The sequence below is a fragment of the Oryctolagus cuniculus genome, chromosome 5, assembly GCF_051225735.1.
Source record: "Oryctolagus cuniculus isolate XC-2025 breed Fujian yellow rabbit chromosome 5, ASM5122573v1, whole genome shotgun sequence".
Taxonomy (NCBI): Eukaryota; Metazoa; Chordata; class Mammalia; order Lagomorpha; family Leporidae; genus Oryctolagus; species Oryctolagus cuniculus.
Genome location: NC_142871.1, coordinates 155,079,935 through 155,094,079, shown reverse-complemented (window position 1 = coordinate 155,094,079; position 14,145 = coordinate 155,079,935). Strand labels below are relative to the sequence as shown.

The following is a 14,145-nucleotide window of genomic DNA, read 5'->3' as shown; positions in this document are numbered from 1 at the left end:
GTTTTCTCTCTGTGTCTTCCCTAAGATCACACTCTTTTTAAACTATCTTCCCCTAGGCTAGAGCAGAAGTAGCTTATTTCAAGAAACATTTTCATAATTAGTCACATATTATGCATAAACTTTTCCTAAGTAGAGAATCTGAATGGATCAGATGATGAAGGTGGGAATAAGCAGCAGTAAGTAAACTTCTCTTTTTAAATTGAACTTTTTCATCTTCCAAATCCAAAATTCTACTTTTAATATGCCTACCTCATCCATAAACATTTGGATATCCTGCAATATTTTTCACATAGATATACTTTTATTGTTCTGTCACTAAGTGGTAGAGAATAACTCATACTTTCAAATTTGTGTTCCATGTTTTTATAGTTATTAGCATTGTAAGTATCATATAAATGGCTTCTTGAACACATACTGTATTAGTTTTGATTTTTTGTACATTTATCAGCAGAAATGCTATCTTTTTATTTGAATCATGTTTCATTTCTTTGGAACAAATAAACTACTAATCCAAAAGGCTTACTGGACCAATAGGCTAAAAGATATGTCCAGTATCTAATTTCCAGTAACTGACATTGTGGTTTATATTTTTTGTCATTTGCATATCAAACTAAAATGTAATCAGAAAACAGATTCTCCTTTATGTTCAAATGAGAGTAGAGATATATGAAAACAGGGATAGAGAAATATAATTCATTAATTGTGCAAATGAAGATAATAAAGGTACATGAAGTAATAAAGGGGTAAACAGCCATTAAAAATAATGAAATCCTGCATTTGCAGCAAAATGAATGGAATTGGAGGACATCATGTTATGTGGTATGAGCCAAACACAGAAAGACAAATACCACATGTTCTCTCTCACACACAGAAGTTTAAAATAAAACTCAATCTGAATGTGGAATGTTCATTACTAGTTGCTGGGAGAAAAAAGAGCTTGGATTTTTAAAATGGAGAAAGAACAGAGAAAGCTGAGTGTGGTTTATTAACCCTGACAAATACACTAATATGAGATATTAATAATAGGGTTAATAGTGATAAGTATGCTAAAATGAGTTGGAAATAGGAGAAGCTGGGTTTATAGATTGTTAACAAATACATCATACTAATCTAAATGACAATAGGAAGACTGGGTGGGGGGTAAATGGCAACTCTTTGTACTACTTCACAATTTTAGCTTTTAAATGTAAAACTATCCTGAAATAAAATGTTTAAAAAAAAAGAGGGATTCAGGAGACAGTCCATTCTACCTGTGGAGCTCAAGAAATGCTGCCATGAGGGACACATTTTGAAAAACAGACAGAGTGCAGAAGGAGGGTGTGTACATAGAGCAGCATAAGCAAAGGACAAGGTATGAAATACAGCAAAAGAGGGATATCAAAGTAAGGAGGCAAAACTGTCACAGCTTTATCAGGAGAGAACCAAGAGACTCAGGGCCACACCAAAAAAGACAAGTGACATACTCGAATGTGAACCTACACTTTTCTATAATGGGGATCCACTCAGTAAGCAATTGAGTTATAACACCACAAATATATCTGAGAGAGGTTATTCTGGCAGCAAAGTTAAGTTAGATGACAAGGTCTTCAACTTGGGCTATATCAGACTTGAGTAACCCACAGGACTTAGAAGACATAATTGAAAAATACATTTGGAGTAGGAGTAAATAAAAATTCCTAGGGAAAGCATGTGGTGTTAGAAAGACAAGTATATGTAAAATACAAAAAACTAGTGGCTGACATTGTGCGCCAATGGGTTAAGCTGTAGCTTGTGATACCAGCATCCCAAATCATGGCACTTGTTCAAGTCCCAGCTGCTCTGCTTATGATCTAGTTCTCTGCTAATGCACTTGTGAAGGCAGCAGATTGTCCAAGCACATGGGCTCCTGCCAGGCATGTGGAAGATTAGGATAGAGTTTCTGGCTCTTGCAGCCTTTGGGAAGTGAACCAGTAGGTGGAAGATTCTCTCTCTCTCTCTCTCTCTGTTGCTTTGCCATTCAAATAAATAAATATTTAGAAAACTAAAATATACTACACTAGTATATTATACATAAATTTTGCAAATGAAAAGAGGAAAAAACCCAAGGGTTTCAGTTCTTTAATTATACATATGCACATTTGTTTCAAGGACATAAAATATACTTTCATTAGTAAATGCAAATATTTATGGAATATTATGCTAATAAACTTTTTTTTTAAGGAAAAGGGTTTATTGGGAGAAAACTCAGTAGACTGGAGGGAAGGGGCAAAGAGGGAAAAAGAGAGAAGGAGACTGTAAGAGAGAGAGAGACAGAGAGAAGAGAGAAGAGAGACGAGAGGAGAGGAGCCGAGAGAGAGCCAAGAAAGCAGAGAGAAGCCAATAGAGCACGTGTTCAGGAACACGCCCTTTTAAAACTTTGCCTGAGGGCAGGCAGGGAAGCAGGAGCAGGGAATCCCATTAGGATGGGGGTGGAGTTTGACAACAGAGGTTGGGCCATATGGCCACCTGGCTTTCAGCAATAGCAGTGAGGGGGGCTAGAGATTGGGATGTAAATCAGGGTATAGATCACGCCATAGATAAAACCATGCCAGTTTCCTAACATTCCCCCCTTTTGTTTTTTATAAAGCAGGAGTTGTATGGGATTACATTAGTCCCAAAAGTCCAGGAGGGGTAGAGGGATGACGATCTGTCTTTAGAGCTACTTCCTGCTGACATGGGGCGATGTCTCAAGCCACTGTCTCCTGGGTGGAAAGCCGAGTATATCCCTGTAGCAGCATTTGGTTGACAGCCGGGTTGCTGAAGGCCTTGATTCATTTCATTATCACCTGCTATAAACACTTAAACAGACACTGTAGTATAAAAGACAGGGTGAGAATAGGAACCAATGATCCTAAGAGTAGCATTAACCAGGTAATGAGAGGATTTCATAGAGGAGAGGAAATGGGGGTCTCTGGACCCTTATGGGGACAGTTTGATGGACATGGCTTAAAGCTGATCCCAGCCAAGACTGGGAGAAAGACTACTTAACTTTTGCAGGTAGTGGGGTTTGTCTGTAGAGAAATTTTGAAAAATCATACAACATTAAGTGGGGGAGAGGACCATCAGTACACATAGGTTGGGAGCAGAGCCATTGGTGGTAGAGTAGAGGCTATGGTTACAAAGGAATGAGACCCAGGAGTGTGCTAAATAGGGTTTAGAACAAAGGACAGAGTCATTATTAGAGGAGCTAAGAAAAGTGCTATCTAACCTACAACTAATAAACTTTTTTAAGTGAAAAAATTTAAAGGACCAATTCAAAATGCTGAAAGATGACTCCTATTAAAAATTAATAAAACAATGAGGCATTTTAAGTTCTACTATAAGCAAGATGTGTAAGGCTGGCGCCCTGGCTCACTAGGCTAATCCTCCACCTTGCGGCGCCGGCACACCGGGTACTAGTCCCGGTTGGGGCGCCGGATTCTGTCCCGGTTGCCCCTCTTCCAGGCCAGCTCTCTGCTGTGGCCAGGGAGTGCAGTGGAGGATGGCCCAAGTGCTTGGGCCCTGCACCCCATGGGAGACCAGGAGAAGCACCTGGCTCCTGCCATCGGATCAGCGCGGTGCGCCAGACACAGCGCGCTGGCCGCGGCGGCCATTGGAGGGTGAACCAACGGCAAAAGGAAGACCTTTCTCTCTGTCTCTCTCTCACTGTCCACTCTGCTTGTCAAAAAAAAAAAAAAAAAAAAAAAAATGTGTAAAATCCTATTGTAAAACTTACACGGCTTTTTTTTTAAAGTCATTAGGGTATTAAAGATTTACTTCTTTATTTGAAAGGCAGAGTCAAAGAGAAAGGGGGAGAGACAGATAGATCATCTGTTGGTTTACTCCTCAAATGGCCTCCTGGCAAGGGTTGGGCCACATCAAAGCCAGGAGCCTAGAACCTCATCCATGTCTCCCATGTGGGTAGCAGTGGCCAGAGCACTACAGCGATCTTCTGCTGCTTTCCCAGGTGCATTAGCAGGGAACTGGATCAGAAGTGGAGAAGCTGGGACTTGAACCAGTAGTCAAATAGGATGCTTGCTGTTACAGTTGATGACCTTTCTCACCATACCACAATACCAGCTGCCACATAGTTTTCTTACTCTCCTTTAAACAGCATACTAATATTACACATTTCCAAAAGGTCCTAGCATGGTCACATAGTGGGCAAAGCTACCACTTGCAATGCCAGCATCCCATTATGGGCATAGGTTCTGTCCTGGCTGCTCCAGTTTGACCCAGCTCCCCGCTAATATGCCTGGGAAAGCAACAGAAGATGGCCCAAGTTCCTGACACCCATGTGAGAGACCTGGATGAAGCTGTTGGCTCCTGACTTTGGTCTGGCCCAGCCCTGACCATTGTGGCCATCTACATAGTAAAGCAATGAATGGAAGATCTGTCTCTCTCTGTCTCTCCCTCTCTCTCCATAACCCTACCTTTAAATAAAAATTTTAAAAAGTCCTGGAAAATACCTACTGTGGAAAAATGATGCATGGATTTCAAAATTTTTGGATGAAAATAAACATCTATGAATTTCACTTTTCCATGAACTTTGTGAAGTACCCTCATAGGATTTCTGCCATATAGGCTTATGGTTAAAAACTGGAGAAAAAGAAAGGTGTTTTCTCTAGTGTGCAACACATCTGTTTCCCACATTGGAGCCCCTGTGTTCTGTACTCAGCTCCAGCCTAACTCATTTCTGACCAATGCTGAAATGTCCCCATTGATGAGGATTTTTTTTTTAATTTAAAACAGCTATTTGTTCTCTTAGCAAAACTTTAATTTTTTTCAGTTTTTTAAAAATTTTATTTAAGTTATATAAGTTTCATGTGCTTCATATATACAGAATTAGGAACATAGTGACATTTTCCCCTACCCTCCCTCCTGCCCATGTTCCATCCCTTCTTCCTCCTCCCTCTCACATTCCCACTCTTAATTTTTACAAATATCTATTTTAAATTTACTTAATGATTATATAATGAACTCTACATTAAGTAAAAGAGTTCAACAAACAGTATGAAGAGAAAAAATAAAAAAAACACTGTTCCTCAATGGAAAGACAAGGGCTGTAAGCAATCGTTAAATCTCAAAATGTCTATTCACTCCAATATATTACATTTCAGGTACTCTATTAGTTACCTCCGATCAGGGAAAACATATGATATGTGTCTTTCTGGGACTGGCTTATTTCACTAAGTATAACTGTTTCCAGTTGTGTCCATCTTGTTGCAAAAGACACAGAATTTCATTTTTTTAACAGCTGAATAGTACTCCATAGGGCATATATACAATAATTTCATTATCCAGTCAACAGTTAATGGACATATGGGTTGAATATGGGTTGATTCCATATCTTAGTTATGTGAATTGTGCTACAATGAACGTGGGGGTCCAAGATAAATCTTTCATTTTTTTTTTTTTTTGGTAAATTCCCAGGAGTGGGATGGCTATATCATTATGGTAGGTCTATATTCAGATTTCTGAGTTATCTCCATACTGTCTTCCACAGTGACTGCACCAGTTTACATTCCCACCAACAGTGGATTAAGGGGTCTTCTTCCCCACATCCTCGTCAGCATTTGTCATTTGTTGATTTCATGAAAACCATTCTAATTGGAGTGAGGCAAAACCTCACAGTGGTTTTGATTTGCATTTCCCTCATGGCTAGATTTTCTCAAGTGTCTGTTGGCCACTTGAATTTCCTCTCTTGAAAAAAGGCCTGTTCAAGTACTTTGCCAATTTCTTAACTGGACTATTCTGTTGCTGAATTTCTTTAGCTCTTTATAGATTCTAGATATTAACCCTCTATCAGTTGCATAGTTTGCAAATGTTTTCTCCCATTCTGTCAGTTGCACCTTCACTTTGCTGAGGGTTTCTTTTGTAGTGCAGAATCTTCTCAGTTTGATGAAATCATGCTTTTGTAGCACATAAAATATATGTCATCAGATTTATGTTGATAGGGCAAAAAAAAAAGCAAGGACAAAAATATCTCCAGTGATTACATTCAAATACTTTGGTATTTCATTTTTAAACATTCAAAGGGATATCCATTGTATTTTTCTAAATAAATGACTACTCTGGAGAAAGCAAACTATACAAAGATTGAGAGTAGCCAGGATCTAGGGAGAGAAAGGGATGATCAGATGGAGTACAGAGAATTTTAGGGCAATGAAGCTAGTCTGTGTAGTATACCACAATGATAGATACATATTATTACACATATATACAAACCTATAAAATATATAACACCAAGAGTAAATCTGAATATAAATCATGAGTTCTGGGTAATAGTGATGTGTCACTGTAGGCTCCATTGTAACAGATGTACCATTCAAAAATATTGATAATGGAGGAGGCTGTGAATGTGGGTGGTAGCATGAGTAACATGGGAAATCTCTATACCTTCCTCTCAAGTTTGCTGTGAACCTAAATTCTTCTAAAAAGAGTTATTGAAGTAGACATCACAGCATAGCAGGTTAAGCTGCTGCTTAGGATGCCTGTATCTCTTATCAAGTCCTGGCTACTCCACACTTCTGATACAGCTTCTTGCTAATGCACCTGGGAAGCAGCAGATGATAACCCAAGACATTTTTGTGACTCAATTCAAAGACCCAGATGGAATTCCTGGCTCCTGTCTTCAACCTAGACCAACATCACTTGTGGGAATTTGGAGAGTGAACCAGGTGGAGAATCTCTGTCTTCCCTTTCTCTGTCACTCTGCTTTTGAAATAAATAAATTTATGGGGTAGGCATCACGATGTAAGTTAAGCCAAAAAAAAAAAAAAAAAAAAAAAGAGAGAGAGAGAGAGAGAGGAAAAAAACAGGTTAAGCCACTACCTGTGAGGCCAGTATCCAATATGGATGGAAGATCTCTGTCTCTCTTGTCTCTAACTCTGCCTTTCAAATAAATATTTAAAAATAAATTATTTATTTTAAAAATGATATTCACTGAACCTGTTATTACTTCACATAAGGACACATAACCACCTTGAAAACTGCAGAGAATTAAAGATCATAGTAACAGAATATGGGAATTCCAAAAATGAACATGTGAAAACACATAAAGTAAATAACTTTAAGTTAAATTGCATACATGGACAAGAAAATAACTGGTAACAATGACTGAATAATTTATCTAGTTTTAATGGCACAAAACACTTTTTTGTAACACAAATTACCATGGAATATTCACTTACTAAATACAATCCATTTTTTATAAAAATCGAAGATCCAATCTTTTAACAAGTCCAATTTACGATCATAGGACTACAGAAAAATATGTAACATACCAACGGAAAAATCATTTTTCTGCATTAGATGATTAGACTAGCAGTAAGACACTGGTGAAGACACCCATGTCCCACACTGGAGCACCAGAGTTTGACTCCTGCCTCTGGCTCCTGACCCCAGCTTCCTGCTAATGTGTATCCTAGGAGCAGCAGTGATGGTTAAAGTTGTTGGATCCTTATCACCCATGTGAAAGACCTAGATGATAAGAGCTGCGTCATTCTTTCTCAAACATATATATATATGTATATTTTTAAAATATTTATATAGAACCATAATAGGAGGCCATATTTAAATGTTAATTTTTTCAGACAATACTTTTTAGATTTTTAGTTTCCTGAAACTAATTTACTAATTCTGAACACTAGACTACTAAAAAAAAAATAAAGAAAAACATGTATGCAACTTAAACACATTTTTTCATTCACGATCAAAACTTTTTTATTTTTTAAAGATTTATTTATTTATTTGTAAGGCAGAGTTGAACAGAGAGAGGAAAAGGTAGAGAGAGAACTTCCATCTTCTGGCTCACTTCCCCATCCACTTCCGATCCAGCTCCCTGCTAATGCATCTGGGTAAAGCAGCAGCAGAAGATGGCCCAAGAGACCTGGATGAAGCTCCTGTCTCCTGGCTTAAGCCTGGCAGAGCCCTGGAGTTTCAGCTATTTGAGAAGTGAACAAGCAGATGGAGCTCTGTCTCTCCCTCTCTCTGTCATTCTGCCTTTCAAAAAAAGAAAACAAATATTTTAAAAACAAGAATTATTTATTTGAAAGGCAGAGTGAGAGAGAGGCAGAGAGAGCCAGAGCCAGAGCCAGAGAAAGATCTTCCATTAGTTGCTTTACTCCCAAATGGCCACAACCACCTGGACTGAGCCAGGGTGAAACCAGGAGCCAGGAGCTTCTTCCAGGTCTCCCATGTGAGTGCAGGGGCCCAAGCAACTGTGCCATCACCCATTGCTTTTCCAGGACCATCAGCAAGGAGCTGGATTGGAAGTGGAGCAGCTGGGACTCGAACTGATGATTATATGGGATGCCAGCACCGCAGGCAGAGGCTTTACCTGCTAAGCCACATTGCTGGCCCTGCAGATATGTTTTAAGGATTAGAGATAACACTGTATTTTCATGATTCTAGGATGCTTATTTCCTCTCATTTTTAATAGAGGGGCATTGGAATATCACCTATTGTAATTCATGACACATTACAACAGTAATTGGCAGCATTTTCAAAATTCTCTTGTTGAAACATAAAATATTAAGGAATCACACAATCCATGGTGGGTTATATTAAATGTAAAATGGCATATACAGTAGGATTCTGGCAGTTCTAGTTAGATGGTTGGCATGTAAAGAAATTTTAGTTCCTAAAAGTTCTACAGTGAAACAGGGAAAACAGAGTGAAGCAATTCTTACTTCAAATTTCAAGAAACACAAAGTCTAAGGAAACTGAATCCAAATGAACAGGTATAGCTTGTTTCATTCAACATTTAGAACAGAATGAATGAAAATCACATTTTCAATGGTTAGTATTTAATACGATTACAAATTTGTTAAAGATAGTTAAAAGCTATCTTTTATAATTTCCTATCTTTTTTTAAAGATTTGTTTATTTGCTTGAAAGGCAGAGTTACGGGGGGCGGGGAAGAGGGGGAAGAGGTCTTTCGTCCTATGTTTCACTCCCCAGATGGCCACAACGGCAGGAGCTGTGCCAAACCAAAGCCAGGAGCCAGGAACTTCTTCCGGGTCTCCCATGCAGGTGCAGGGGCCCAAGGACTTGGGCCATCTTCTATTGCTTTTCCAGGCCATAGAGGAGAGCTGGATTGGAAGTGGAGCAGCCAAAGACTTGAACCAGCGCCCATATGGGATGCCGGGACTGCAGGCTGCAGCTTTACCTGCTACGCCACAGCGCCAGCCCCTAGGATGCAAGGATCTTAAGAGACAGAATATTTCTGCTGCCTAATAGGTATTAAAGTTACTTTTCTTTTGACAGGCAGAGTTAGATAGTGAGAGAGAGGTAGAGAGAGAAAGGTCTTCCTCCCGTTGGTTCACCCCCCAAATGGCCGCTACAGCCGGTACACTGCGCTGATCCGAAGCCAGGAGCCAGGTGCTTCCTCCTGGTCTCCCATGAACGTGCAGGGCCAAGCACTTGGGCCATCCTCCACTGCCTTCCCGGGCCACAGCAGAGAGCTGGACTGGAACAGGAGCAACCGGGACCGAATCCGGCGCCCCAACCAGCACTGGAACCTGGGGTACCAGTGCTGGAGGCCTAAACTTACTACTGAGTAACTTAGCCTAGTGAGCCGCGGTGCCGGCCTCAAGTTACTTTTGATAACTGAATTGAAAGAATTAAATACAGCTGGAGAGTTCAATGTTTTTAAAGAAAGCTTTTATAAAGTAATACTTTTGTAATAGCAATAATAATATATATTTGCTAATTTTTATTTTCATAAAGCTATAGTAAAATGTATCTATGTAATAAATCTATATATAATAAAAGCATAGGTACATAACAAAGGCACAAATAAAGTCTACAAGCACATACAAAAAGGCCACCTTTTTCTTACCTTTTAATTCTATATTTCATGAACTTTTTTACAGATTTATTTATTTACTTGAAAGGCAGAAAAAGAGACATCTACCATCCTGCAGTTCACTCCCCAAACGCCTACAGCTGCCAGGTCTGAGCCAGGCCAAAGCAAGGAGCTAGGAATTCTATCTGGATCTCACATATCTGTGGCAGGGATCCATGAATTTGGCTCATGATCCACTGCTTTCCTAGCAACATTAGCAGGAAGGTGAATTGGAAACGGAGCAGTCAGGACTTGAACTGGCACTCTGACATGGAATACTGGCATTGTAAGCAGCAGCCTAACCTGCTGTACCACAATGCTGGTCCCATGCCTTTCCTTCTGAAGAGACTAAGGGTTAGCAGAAAAAACTAATCTACGGGAAAAAAAAGAGTGGGAAATTATTTTTAGAATAATTTATAATTTTTATAATTAATTTTATGATTTGTTTATTTGAAAGGCAGCATTACAGAAAGAGAGAGAGAGAGAGATCTTCCACCCGCTGGTTCACTCCCCACATGGCTGCAATGGCCAGAGGTGGGCCAGACGGAAGCCAGGAGCCAGGGGCCAGGAGCTTCTTTTGGTCTCCTATATGGGTGCAGGATCCCAAGGACTTGGGCCATTTCCTGCTGCTTTCCCAGGCACATTAGCAGGGAGCTGGATCAGAAGTGGAGTAGCCACAAATCAAACTGGCACCCATATGGGATAGTGGTGCTGTAGACAACGGCTACACCTGCAATGCCACAGTGCCAGATCTGCAACATCTGTATTTCTGTTCTTCCTAAAGGTTAATTAATAATAATAAACCTTTACTAGAACTTTTACATATGTTTACTGTAGAAATCATAGTTATGAAAAAGATAATTTCACATATAATCTCAATGCCTAAAAGTAACAAATTTTACTATAGTGTATACATCTTAGCTAACACAAGACTATAGTCTTTGTGGGAAAGGGTTACGGCATAAATGGGTTAAACTACTGCTTGGGACATAAGCATCCCATATTGTAATGCTAGGGTTAAAGCCCTGTTTCCACCTTAGCTCCAGCTTCCTACTAATGCACACCCTGGGAGGCAGATGACCATTCAAGTACTTGAGTCCCTGTCACTCAAATGGAAGACCTGGATGTCATTCCTGGCTCCTGGCTTTAGCCTGGCCCAGCCTGGCTGTTGCGCATTTGGTGAGCCAATAGGCAGATGAAAGATAACTTTCTCTCTACTTCTGTTTAGTTCTCTCTGCTGTTCAAATAAATAAAAACAACATTGTTTTAAAAATCTATATAAAAAATGCAATAGTTTGCACTCATGCATAATCAAACTTGCATTTTTCTCCTAACAAAGTATATCTTTGCTGGTCAATACACATTTGTACCAAATACACATTTGTATTGTCGGATCCTACAAATTGATGTGTTGTAATTTCTTTATGAAACTCATTGTATGAGTTATTCCTAATATGTATGCATTTTAAGCAGTGTTGCTGTGGATTCGTTTCTGGGAGGAGCAGCATGGTGTGGGCAAGAGGTGCAGTACAAAGAAAAACAAATTGTATGTATCTCTATTTTCTAAAAATATTTTAATAGAAATGCAGAGATGTACATTTTTAAATGTGGTACAGTAGTTTCCAACATATTATCTATTGAGAAGTCATAACCGAGTTTAACTCTACCTAGCAGTGCACATACTACTGCTTTTCATCTACACAAACTGTGTTAATTAGAAAAGAGTATTTCATCCCTCTTTTAATTTTTTTCTGTCTTACCAGGAACACTTTTTTTTATGCCCATAAGTCACTTGTAGATCTTCAAAATAATACTTTGGGGGCCAGTGCTGTGGCATAGTGGGTAGTGCCAGCATTCCATATGGGCACCGGTTCAGGTCCCAACTGTTCCACCTCCAATCCAGCTCTCTGCTGTGGCCTGGGAAAGCAGTGCAAGATGGCCTAAGTCCTTGGGTCCCTGCACCTGCATGGGAGACCTGGAAGAAGCTCCTGGCTCCTGGCTTTGGATTGGTGCAGCTCCAGCCATTGAGGCCATCTGGGGAGTGAACCAGCAAATGGAAGACTTCTCTTTCTCTCTCTGCCTCTGTGCCTCTCTGTAACTCTGACTTTTAAATAAATAAATAAATATTAAAAAAATATATATACTTGGCTCAATTTCAAATCAGTTTTTTTTCTTGCTTATTTCAAGTAATTCTCTAAGTTGAAAATATATTTTTCATCTAAATTATGTTATACATATATTTGGAAATATATTGTCTTTTATCTTGATAATTTTTTCCTTTTATATGGGAGAGTAATTTTTTTTTAATTTTATTTATTTACTTGAAGGGCAGTTAGAGAGAGAGAGAGATTCCATCCATTGGTTCACTCCCCAAATGGCCACAATGTCCTGGGCTGTACCAGATGCAATCTAAGAACTCCATTCAGGTCTTCCACGTGGATGGCAGAGGCCCCAGCACTTGGGCCACCTTCTGCTGTCTTCCCACACATACTAGCAGGGAGCTAGATCTGAAAGGACTTCATAGGGATGCTATGGAGCCAGTCCCTTGGGGGATTTTAATTTTTATTTTGAGAAATCAACCTACAGAATACTTGCTTTCGAGGTCTTTGTTGACATGAAAATGTTCGAATTTGTGATTTGGTTTTATTCTGGTATTTTTCTTTTTTTATATTAAAATAATGAATTTTTATTCTATAAAACACTTAGGTTTTAAAAAATATTTTGAGGTAACATTTTAATTTACATTATAGCCAAAAATTTAATGGCTATACTGAAAAAACAGGTCAGCAGGTAGCATTATAACATATCAGGTAAAGGCCCCGCTTGCAACAACCCATATGGGTCCCATATGGCTGCCAGTTCCTGGCTATTCCACTTCCAATCCAGCTCCCTGCTCATGGCCTGGGAAAGCAGCTGGAGATGGCCCAAGTGCTTGGGTCCTTGGCACCTGTGTGGGAGATCTGGATGAAGCTCCTGGTTCCTGGCTTTGGTCTGGCTGTTGTGGCATTTGGGGAGTGAACCAGCAAGTAAAAGGTCTCTCTCTCTCTGTTTCTCGCTCTGACTTTGCCTTTCAGATAAAAATAAAATAAATGTTTAAAAGCCAAATAAATAGAGTTCAACAAACAAAAAGATCATAATCCAGCAGGAAACAATAATCAAATGAAAGATGTTCAACTTTACTCATCTAAAGTACATTTTAAAGTAGTCATAAAACCATAAAAATTATACAAAAAAAACCTAGCTAATTTCTCCCAGTTAACAGGGCAACAATGAGTAAATCTTTTTTCCTAATAGAAAAGTTAAGTTCTAAATTCTTACATATTTTATTGTTTCTGGGTTTTCTGCTCTCTTTGTCTTTTCAATTGTCGGTACATTATTACTTTGTGGAAATCAATAAATTTTCATATCTAGAAAAGCAAAGTTTCTTTTTTTTTTTTTTTACCAAATTACAAACGAATGCCATCACAACAGTAAAAGTGCATGTGTAACTCCAAAATTTTAATACCTAGATACTTTTATTTGGTTTTGGTAAAGCTGATAAACATAAAATACGAACATTTAGATAAAAACGAGTCTTGCTATCCAAGAACTCGGAGCCGGCTGCTCAGTGCAGTTCCCCCGGGGTCCGTGGGCCAAGCACATCGTCAGACAGCTGTGCAGCGATACCCGTGGACACTGGGCTTCTGTCAAATGGGTTTCAGCCCAGAAGTTGACATAGTACAGCATTACTCGGACTGTACACTTCTCCACAACGTATACAACAAGGGTCTTCGATGTCCACACTGAAAGCAGAGCGCTACCAACACTTAATTTTTTGGTACCATCCCTCCTCAGTTGTCCTTGGGAGCAGCGAACGCTCTGGTTCAGGGTTCGCGCCTCGAGCGGACGCTCAAGCGTGGGGCGGGCAGAGCGCGGGAAGGCGCCGGCCCCTCGCCGCCCGGCTCGCAGGACCTGGGACTCGTCCAGCTCGTCTCGGTCCTCGCACCACTTCCTGGGCACCCACGCGGCTGGACGTGGTACCCCCGCCTGACCTCCATGACCACCCGCTCACCCGACCGAGCCCAGCGAAGGCTCTGAGGGGCCGCCTCACAGACCTCTCATCTCCTCAGCTCCCCACCGCCGCCTCCGGAGCCCAGCGCGGGCGCTGTGGACGCGCCCACCCGCGTCCTCACAAAGTGGGAACAGAAAAGCTCGCACTTCCAAACTCCAGCTCAGAACAACGGTCGCGCAGCAACGCTTCTAAACACAAGCGCGCGGCGCGCCTCCGCCGGCGGACACTGCGCACGCGCACAGACGCC

At 40.3% G+C, this 14,145-nt stretch overlaps 1 long non-coding RNA gene across 1 annotated transcript in view; it reads right to left on the bottom strand.

Moving 5' to 3' along the window:
* Positions 1–14,139, bottom strand: part of LOC149126810 (uncharacterized) — a 75,718-nt gene extending 61,579 nt beyond the window's left edge. Inside the window, exon 1 of the long non-coding RNA XR_016234788.1 lies at positions 13,942–14,139. This is a non-coding gene — a long non-coding RNA (uncharacterized LOC149126810). The remainder of the gene's footprint in view (positions 1–13,941) is intronic.
* Positions 14,140–14,145: the final 6 nt, after the last annotated feature.